Genomic DNA, 10,907 nt, shown 5'->3' with positions numbered 1-10,907 from the left:
CAAGAATAAAGAAGAAAGTAAATATAATAAAAAATTTATCCTAGAAGAAGTAATTGTGTTCATAGTTGGGCAAAGACTTTCATACCGATAGCTTTATGTCTTAGCTTCCTGCTGCTATAACTGAATACCTGAGGCTGGGTGATTTATAAAGAACAGAAATGTATTTCTTATGGTTCTAAAGGCTGAGGAGTCCAAGGCCAAGGGGCTGTATCTGGTGAGGGCCTTCATGCTAGTGAGGACTCTGAGTCCCAAGGTGGCACAGGGCATCATGGTGGCCAGATAGCAAGTGGGCTGACAGTGCTAGCTCAGGTCTCTCTTACTCTTCTTATAAAGCCACCAGTCCCACTCTGGAGAAAACCCATTGGTCCATTAATCCATTAGTCCATGAAAGAATTAATACATTCATGAGGGCAGGGCCCTTATAACTCCATTGCCTCGTAAAAGTGGCAACTTTCCATACTGCCACACTGAAACTCACCAATATGAGTTTCAGAGGAGACAAACATCTGGTGTAGCATCATGCACACATTTATAATAAAACCGAGTCTTACTCTATGTTCTATTTTATAATCTGCTTCATAAAAATTTCAACAAATTGCCATGGCAATCCTTTCATGTCAATAGATCACGTTTACCATTGTACAAAGCAACCACAAATTATTTCTACAAACCCTTTTTGGTGGACATTGAGGTTGTTTCCAGCTTTTCACTGTTGTACCCATGATGTGGGTGATACTCCTTTTATGTTCAACCTTGCTAACCTTTCTAGGATTTCCTTGAGATAAATTCTGAGAAGGAGAATTGTTGAGTCAACAAAAAATATGTGTACACCAGCAGAAAGTGTGTCCCAATTTAAATTTCTACCAACAGCATTTTGCATTAGAGTTCCCAATTTCCACAGCTTCCCCACAGCACAGTATTGCTAGTATTTTTAATCTTTCACAAGCTGGGAGACAAGAAGTAGCTTGTTGGCATTATTTGATTTTTACATGTCAGTTAGAGTTGCTATATTTTAATAAGCTTATTACCCATGTGTAGTTTTACTGACACAGTTTTCTGTTTATGATGTTGGCTCATCTATTATATAGAGACGTTTTTTATTCATGACTTTTTGTACAGTAAAGACAGTAAACTTTTATCAGTTCTGTGTATCTTGTGGATATATATAGATATACACTGAAATATATTCATTGAATATATATATTCATTTTGTTATTTGCATTTCAATCATATTTATACATTTATACATTTTAAACATTATGTGTAGATATTTTACTGGCTCAACTTAAAAATGTCTATGTAACCAAATATTTCAGTCTTATACTTTATACTTTCTGGATTTGGTATTCTAACTCAACAGTTATTAAGGCTATTTACATATCAACTCAAGTTTGTGTGAAACAGAAAAGTGATTTTTTTTTTTTTTTTAAGATACAGGATTATTTCACATTACCCAAGGCGAGGTGACAATGAGAACTCAGGAAATTACTAGAACCAGAATTTCCGTTGTCTTCTCTGCTTCTTACTGCATATCTGTTTCATTTCCTGGGTCTTTTTCTAATATTAAATTTTATCTTTGCTGCTATTCTATTGCTGTCTTTTATTTAGTTTTTCCTTTTCTAATTTTCTGAAATGAATGTTTTATTTTCTTATTTTGTTTTTGCATTAATAAAATATTTAAAACCATGAATATTTCTCTCTCTCTCTCTCTCTCTCTCTCTATATATATATATATCTTTGGCTAGGTTCCATAGGTTTTTATATATGTAAATCGGCATTTAACATCTTTAAATTGCATTTTTTATTTCCTGTTTGTTGAGGACAAAGTTTGTAAGATAATTGTATGATAGCATTATTTCTATTTTGGTTATTTGTTTCCAGTTTTCTATAATTTTTAATCAAAGAATGTGATCTTAAAATATCTACTCTTATGGTTTTATTGAGATTTTATTTGTAGACAATTTATAATCAATGCTTACAACATTTTATGTCACTCTATGCTATTCCATTTAATGGATTTACCCTCATTTATTTAACAATGTTTCATTTTGGGCATTTTGGATATTATTAAATTTTTTGCTTATATAAATTTGCTTGAATACAGATCATTAACTATATCCTTAAAATACATCTCAGGAGAATTGCTGACTCAGATAGACATTTTTAGATTTATTATATTAAATACGGATTGACCCCAAACTGGCTTGCAATTCATAATCCCACCATAAATGTAGGAGAAAGCCCTTTTTTCTCTAGCACTGGAAAATGTTTGTAATTTTACATGAAATATTGCTTTAAGTTACCATTCTATGGTCTGCTTTTCTGTCACTATAGTTTTGGCTTTTCTATAATTTCATTAAAATGGTATAGTAAGTAGTCTTCTGTATCTGACTTTATTTTTTAGATTCATCTAGATATAGACACACATTTGTTGATCCACTCAGCAGTTGATGAACATTTTGGTAGACTCCAGTTACATCGATACATTATATTTGTTAAGAGGAAAGCTGTTATGCATTCGAGTACAAGTCTATGTGTGGATACCTGATTCCTTTTTCTTCTGTAAATAAATAAGAGAGATATTACTGTTACATGGTAAGTGTATATTTAACATTATAAGAAACTGACAGGGCCGGGCGCGGTGGCTCAAGCCTGTAATCCCAGCACTTTGGGAGGCCGAGACGGGCGGATCACGAGGTCAGGAGATCGAGACCATCCTGGCTACCACGGTGAAACCCCGTCTCTATTAAGAAATACAAAAAACTAGCCGGGCGAGGTGGCAGGCGCCTGTAGTCCCAGCTACTCGGGAGGCTGAGGCCGGAAGAATGGCGTGAACCCCGCAAAAAAAAAAAAAAAAAAAAAAAAAAAAAAAAAGAAACTGACAGACTGATTTCTCAAGTGGCTGTTCTACTGTGCATTCCCACAAGAGATGTATGATAGTTTCAGTTGCTCCATATCCTCACCAGCACTTGCTATTATAAGTCCTTCAAAATTTGTCATTATAATGAGTGTTTACTGATATCTCACTGTGGTTTTTATTTGCATTTTGCTAATACTAATGATATTGGACATCTTTTTATGTGTTTGTTTGCCATTCATATACTTTATTTGGTGAAGCCTCTGTTGACATCTTTTGTCCATTTTCTTATTGATTTGTCTTCTTTTTGTTGAGTTGTAAGAATTCTTTATATTTTACACTCAAGATACAATGTTTATTAGATATATGTTTTACATATATCATATATTTATTAGTTATATGTCTTGCAACCATTTTGTTCCAGTATCTGGGTTGTTTTTTCATTTCCTTAACAGCGTCATTGAAGAGCAAAATTTTAAATATTTGGTGAAGTCTAACTTAACAATTTTTTCATTTTATGGAATATGGTTTAATTATTATATTTAAGAATTTTTTGCCTAATCCAAGAGCACAAAGATTTATTTTCCTGTGTTTTGTTCTAGAAATTTTATGCCTTTAGGTCTTATATTTAAGGTTATAGTCTATTTCGAGTCAATTTTTGTACATGATACAAGGTAAGGGCTGAGGTTCATTTTTATGCGTGTGGCTAGGGTGTTGTCCCAGTTTGGTTTCTTGAAAAGATTATCCCTTCCCCGATGAACTGCCTTGGCGTCTTCTTTGAAAATCAGATGACCATATCTGTGTGGGTCTCTTTCTGGATTCTCTATTAAGAGATCTTTCTTTCCAGTCCAGTGTAAGTTCCAGGAATTGTTTGTTACTCGGCTTTGCCATGGCTCCCTGCCTGGTCTCCATAGCTTCCTCTGAGGTATGTGCCTCAGCACTCAATTAATGATTCCAGGGATCCCTCTAGATTTCTACAGCTTCCCTCTGCAGCTCTCTCCTCTCCAGCACTCACCACCAATCCTAGCACTTTGGCCTCCTCAAACCTTGGTTTCTTTCTGTTCAACTCCAGAAGACCATTGGCTTCTTTGGTTTCCCCTTCTGCACCATAACCTGGAAATTTCCTCCTTGAAAACTTCCTGGGGCAATTGTCAGTCTTACTTCACGTGTTTCTTTTATCTCAGGAATCATGGCCCTGTGCTGCCTGATGTCTGATGTCTATTATAGAAACCATTCCTTCATATATTATTTTCTGTTGTACTAATTTTTTAAGACTATAGGGCCATTCTGGCCTTCTTATTCCATCACAGTCCAAGGAGGTAGTCAGCCTTCATTGAATGACCACACAGCTGTCACATTTTCTTTCCCTTAGAATTTTGTAGCTACCACTTTATTGTCTTTTTGCACTGAGCGTTGCTGTTGAAGAGTCTGAGGCCAGCCATATTTTTTCTCTCTGTATGTGACTGAGTTACTCTGATAGCACGGTTATAAGAGTCTGTTTGTGAAGTGCAGCCATACCCACCTAAATTTTGTTTAGATTATTCTGGTTCATTTTATTCTCCTTTCATGTAGTTTCTCTTTTCAATTTGCATATTCAGTTTATTACAGAAACATTTTTCTGTGTCATATTTCTAAATTGTGTGTTCCACTTGTTGAAATTTTACTTGCAGACACACCACTTATCCTCGTATTGGGTTGTCTTTGACCTTCATATCCACTATCCACCCTCTTGTAATTGCTTTATTCCTTTTATATTTTTGCTGTCTATTCACTGTGACTTTCTTCCACAATGATAATTCATTTTTAGCTAAAACTTTTTCTAACTTATGTATTAAATCTTAAGTTATATGGCTTGGAGTCTCAACTGATTTTCTTTGAAGTTTTCTTTTAACTTATCTCTGTTGTTTTATATCTCATTATTAGTCCCTTGTGTAACTGAATCTTTCTTATTATAAGTAAGTTCTTACATAGCATAATACATGCAGAGGAAACTGCTTCCGCCCATTGGATTGGATGTTTTTCCAGCCTGAGGTGTGCTTACCCTTTCTTTTCTTTTCTTCTGCTATGTTGGTGTAGATCCCATTGGATTGGATGTTTTTCCAGCTAGAGGTGTGTTTACCCTTTCTTTTCTTCTCTTTTGTTTGGGTAAATCCTAGGGTATTTCTTTTCATCTTGCTTAGTTTAACATGAGCAGTTCTACGCAACCATTGGTTTATACGAATCCATGATTAGTGAGTTCCCCTGACATCCTTCTTACCTTATCTGGGGCTAATTTGTCTTAGCTTCTCCGTGCATCACTCTTTGACTGGATGGTTTTCTATCATTTTTTTCCTAAATACATCCAGGAGGGAAAAAAGTGTACAGATCTTTGCCAAACATGTAAGTCAGATTGGCTTAAGCTCACAGAAGTTTGGGGTGAGGGAAATCTTTCATGTGACATGATGCAGGGCTCCCAAGAAGGTTTCCAGGACATCATTTTGCTCTTTCTGCATCTCTGGGTTGTGTTTCTCTTGGCTCTGCTCCCAAGTTCATGGACTTGAATCCTCATTCAGAACTTTTATCCTCTCAGCTTCAAGTTTATTGCAAGAAAGAATCGTATGCCTCTCCCCTAGAAATCTCTCAGCATTTTACTGGCTCTAATGCTGCCACACACCCACACACCTAGAGCTGGACAGAAGCAGGGAGAGGTCTTGTTGTGTTGTAATTAGGATTACTGCTGAGTTTGGGGAGGCAGAATCGATGATCTTGCTTCTACAAGCTCTTAGCTAATCAGAATCTCCATGCAGTCAAGGACCTTTTCTAACTAGGCTTGGTAATTGCACAGGGCATGGCAATGGGGACTATCTTGCCCCTCTCCTCAGAGTAAGAGGCAGCCTGAGACTCTGCCCCAGAACAGGAACTTCCTAAGGGATGGGCTAGGGCAGACTGAGTCTTGGGTGTGCATAAAAGGAAGGTGATGTCAGAGCCTGTGATGAAGAGGCCTCTGCAAGTTGAAAACAGTCTAGAATACGAAGCCCTCACTGCCATGCTTTAGGAAATGAATTATGTAAAAACTAAATTTCTATTGTGCTTTAGTAACTGCTAAGAAATAAATATCTGTATCTCATTCTTAGGAGAGCTTTCCTTAGTGCTGTATTATGTCTCATTACCAACTTTTTCCTCAATTGCAAGAGCAAACTGAAATTATATACCAGGTGGAAACTAGGTGAATAATACATCATCCTACCAGTGATAATGTTCTGTGGATTACTGACATGAACTTCACTGTGAGAAATAAAGAATTTATGTCATAAGTCTTATCATTTCTCAAGTTAGAGGAAAAATATCCTTTTGCCAAAGTATAGATATTTCTGAAAGTCCTGTGATTTTTGAGTGAGGAACACGAGTGTATTCAATGCATTATGAGATCATCTGAAGCAGGCCATGGAAGGCGCCGGTCATGGTGGTGCACGCCTGTAGTCCCAGCTACTCACGAGGCTGAGGCAGGAGGACTTCTTGAGCCCAGGAGTTCAAGATTGCAGTGACCTATGATCATACCACTGCACTCTAGCCCAGGTGACAGTAAAAGACCCCATCTCAATGAATAAATACATAAAATAAAATAAAACAACACTGAGACACATTTTTATCAAATTTCTTGAAAACAGTGATAAGGAGAAGATTTTAAAATCAACTAGAGGAAAAGGGTACACCACCAAAACTACTGATAATAAGCAATAAAGGATGAATCTCAAAAAGAGTTTACTGCCTAAAAGAAATTAGAAATAACATACTACGTGATTCCATTTATATGAAGATACAGAGTAAGTAATACTACCTGCGGTGATGGATTTCAGAATAATGGCCATCTTTGGCAAGAGTCGGGAGATTCTATCAGGGGAAGAAACATCAAAGAACTTTCTAGATTGATGGGAATGTTTACTGTCTTGAGAGGAGTATGCATTTCACTAGTTTATACACTTATCTTTACTCATTGGCATATCCCTTAAGATCTGTACAATACATGTGTACTATTCATCAGTGAAAAGCACTTCAAGAAAAATAAAAGAGTTCAGATGTGGTAAGGATCTGGGGGAGGGCCTAATTATTGTTTTTTTCTGGGTGAGTAGAGGAATCTTCCAGCAAAAAGACCTGTCCTCTTGATTTCAGTAATTGTTAACACTTGGGCATAACTTGGAAAAAGAGGAGGAGAGGGAAGAATAGTTGGGTAATGTAAAAATAGATAGTTCTGAACCTATTCATTATTCAGTCTGGTACATCCTAGAGATCAGAATAACCATCCTGACTGTGGTTACTAAAAGTTACCTCTTGGTGGGGACAGGTCCTGAACAAAATCATTGAAGGACTCTGGTGTTGTCTCAGTGTATTAGTCTGTTCAGACATACGTGAGACTGGGTAATTTACAAAGGAAAGAGGTTTAATGGACTCGCAATTCCATATGGCTGGGAAGGCCTCACAATCACCACAGAAGACAAAGGAGGAGCAAAGGCACATCTTACATGGCGGCAGGCAAGAGAGCATGTTCCCTTTATAAAGGGAACTGCCCTTTATAAAACCATCAGATCTCGTGAGATTTATTCACTATCATGAGAACAGTATGGGGAAAACCCACCCCCATGATTCAATTGCCTCCCATAGGATCCCTCCCACAACACATGAGGACTACGGGAACTACAATTCAAGATGAGACTTGGGTGGGGATGCCGCCAAGCCACAGCACTCCGTTTTCCCTTCCTTGCCCTGCCCCACAGCCAATCAATGGTCAAGAACTGCTTTTTTTTTTGGCCGGGCGTGGTGGCTCAAGCCTGTAATCCCAGCACTTTGGGAGGCCGAGATGGGCGGATCACGAGGTCAGGAGATCGAGACCATCCTGGCTAACACGGTGAAACCCCGTCTCTACTAAAAAAAAAAATCAAAAAAACTAGCCAGGCATGGTGGCAGGTGCCTGTAGTCCCAGCTACTCGGGAGGCTGAGGCAGGAGAATGGCGTAAACCCGGGAGGCGGAGCTTGCAGTGAGCCAAGATCCCGCCACTGCACTCCAGCCTGGGCGACAGAGCAAGACTCCATCTAAAAAAAAAAAACCTGCTTTTTTTCCTCCTAAGGCTGAATAACTTTATGAGAATGTTTCTGTATGATGTTTTAAAAGCAACTTCTTATGTGCTTTCCACACATTGATTTTGCCTTTTTTTTTTTTTTTTGCTTATCCTCCTAGACAGTATTCCTGGCCTCAGCATTTTAATTTTAATTGACATCTATTGGGCCCTCTAAGCGTGATGGGCAGTATCTGATTTTCTGCAGAGAAACCCAAAGGCCCAGTCCTCAAGTAAAATAGAAGACAAGACAAGTAATTGCAGTTAATATCAATAATTGCAGGAGCACTGCCTCAAGCTGTGTTTTAGAGGAAAGGAGCTAAATGGTTGGGTGTAGGGGAGGCCTGGGGAGAGCAGGCAGATGGCCAGCCGCTGACTGGCCTGAGACAGGATCAGACAGCCAGTGTGCCAGGGAGCTAAGAGGACTCTGTGGACTCAAGAAGGGCTCTAAAAGATGAGGGTGGTGAGGTGTTCAGGAGGGCAAGAGGCGGGTGAGCTCCTCAAAGCCTGGGAGGAGGATAGGGGAATTGACTCTGATGTCAACAGGGACCTTGAGCCTATGAGAGGCAAAATGAAGATGGTGAAGAAGGATGAAGGGCTTCCCTGTGGTAATCAACAGGGCCCTGGCACAAACACCTCTGAAAACACGCTTCTGTGTGACAATGATGAATGCCTGTAGACTTTAGAAAGAGCTGAGAAATTTTGGGGTCCAGCAGAGAAGATATTATGAGGAAAGAAGAGCCATCTGCCTCCCCATCATGTTACCAAGGCTGTTCACTTTCCAATAGCAGATGTCTGACAAAGGCAACTTGTTTCTATCTTCTTAGCTCACAGTCTCTGCCTCCTCAGCCCTGCAGCGTTAACAAGCAAAACTGTGCTTAGCAGAGCTTTGTAATTATGGCCTTCATGTACATAAGCCTGGCTCTGCAGACCACAACAGCAGAAAAAGCCAAAGCCTGGTGACGTCATGGGCTACCTGGCCCCACCTCAACCCGGGCTGTTCCTTGGAGATGCACTCAGGAGGGAGCCGCCCACCCTGCTGGGCTCTGAAGTGACCAGGCTGTCTGCTGCTGCTGACTGGGGCCCATCCTCCTCTGCTCTAACAGCCCAGACACCTTCAGTGAGCACCTCCTGGCTACTGAGGTTGCTTTAGGAGCTTGAGTCTGAGGAGCCATGGAGATCAGCAGAGCCTAGGCTGCTGGAGTTTACAGCCCTGGGGGTAGGGAAAGAGGGCATGACAGACACCAAAGGAGCAAATAAAGCCACAAGTAATTCCAAACTGTGATGGGGGCTGTGGAAGAGAGTGGCAGAAGAGATGGGTGCAGGGCGATCTTCCAGAAGCCACCAGTAAGAAGGAACCAGGTGCATTGGTTGGAGAAGCCCTAGGCAGGAAGGAGCTTGGCTCTGGCACTGAGAGAAAGGAGCCGTGGTTGGAGCCCAGCGGGCAGGGGTGAGAGGCTCAGAGCAGCCAGGAAAGTCAGGCAGGGCCTCGTGGGAGTTTGGATTTTATTCTTCATGGAGGCTTTTAAGCAGGGGGCTAGCAGGACCTGGTTTCCACTTTGTGAGGTGCCCGGGACCAAGTGTGAAGAATGGATCATCTGGGAGAGTGGGTGGGAAGCTGGGGAGCCACTGCAGGCTTTGGAGGGGTGCTGGCAGTCACAGGAGGGAAGGGCGAGATGCATGGAGAAGCCGGTGGGAAGCGGACTTGGGCCCTCTGGGAGGTGGACTGGAGGTGGGACATGGAGGCAGGGATAGGGACGACTGCAGAGAAACCAAGTAAGAGCAAGAGGCAGGTCTGAGACAGCAGGAGACAGCCAGGAGGAGCGGAGCTTGCAGGAGAGGGCCCCAGAGCGGTGCTGTTTAGAGAGTTCCCATGCGGATGGTGTTTAAAGGTTTGGGGCTAGAAAAGGCCCCCAGGGACAGAAATGGGCAGGGCAGGGCAGGAAGGTGGAGCTCAAGTTCTCCACCGGTCTCGCAGCTCTCTGGCCCCTGTGGAGGGGAAGTCCCACTCTGGGCAAGTCACCTGCTGGTGGCCTCTGCCAGGAGGTGCCCATTGCTCTGCAGCCTTTGGGGTCTGTAGCTCTGTCTAAACAGACTTCAAGTATGCTAAGAGTCGTCGGCTAGCAAACGGTGCAACGTGGGGTAACACACCCTAAGTGCCACTTTCTCCCCATTCATTCATTCATTCATTAGCCTAATGAGCTGGGCCCCTACCACAGAATGCAGCTTCCCTCATGAGGGCTGGGCCGCGGCCCCACTCAGAGGGCACGACACAAAGGTTCAGAACCAAGATGCCACCAATGTCCTTTCTGCTCCTCCCAGGGAACTGCCTTTTCTCTGAAACCTCCCTAAATAGCCTGAGTGAAAACCCCTGGAAGAAGTCGGCTAGACAGCAGGCCCAGTGCCTGACTCGGGCGCTCCTCTTTCTCTTCGTGCGTTTTTAACTTTGACAGATGCTGCCTTAAGGACAAGCGAGCCCTCTTCAACATCCCCCAAACAGGCGCCTTATCCCCACCTCTTTCCTGAGGAGGCCACCAGGCCCAGCGACCTCACAGCTCTCCCAGCTTCCTCGCACCAGAAGCGCCCGGGGTGCCCTGCGAGTCCCATACCTGCTGCAAGACCAGGGCGAGTCCCCAGCCAGGCCACTTCCTGGTGCACAGGGATAGGGCAGGGAGAGGCAGGGCCTTGCCTTTGCTCTCCTCCAGGTGTGAGTGCCTGCCATAACTTGACCCTCTACGCACCTGGGTCCCGGCGGAGGGGCTGGGCCAGGCCTCCCCGGAAGGGGCACCGGCCTTGGGTAAACGGACACCCACAGTGCCTAGGTGCTCTCAGGGCAGGGCCTCAGGGCCATACCCGCCGCGCAGGTGGGGCGGGCGCCCTGGATGCGCTCCCCGCGCCGGGCACCAGGCGTCGCCCCCGCTCCTCTCAGCGCCCGGGCCCCCGCCCCCGCCGCGGAGCCG

Source organism: Papio anubis, chromosome 11 (genome assembly GCF_008728515.1).
Source record: "Papio anubis isolate 15944 chromosome 11, Panubis1.0, whole genome shotgun sequence".
Classification (NCBI taxonomy): Eukaryota; Metazoa; Chordata; class Mammalia; order Primates; family Cercopithecidae; genus Papio; species Papio anubis.
Note: the sequence above shows the minus strand (reverse complement) of the source record.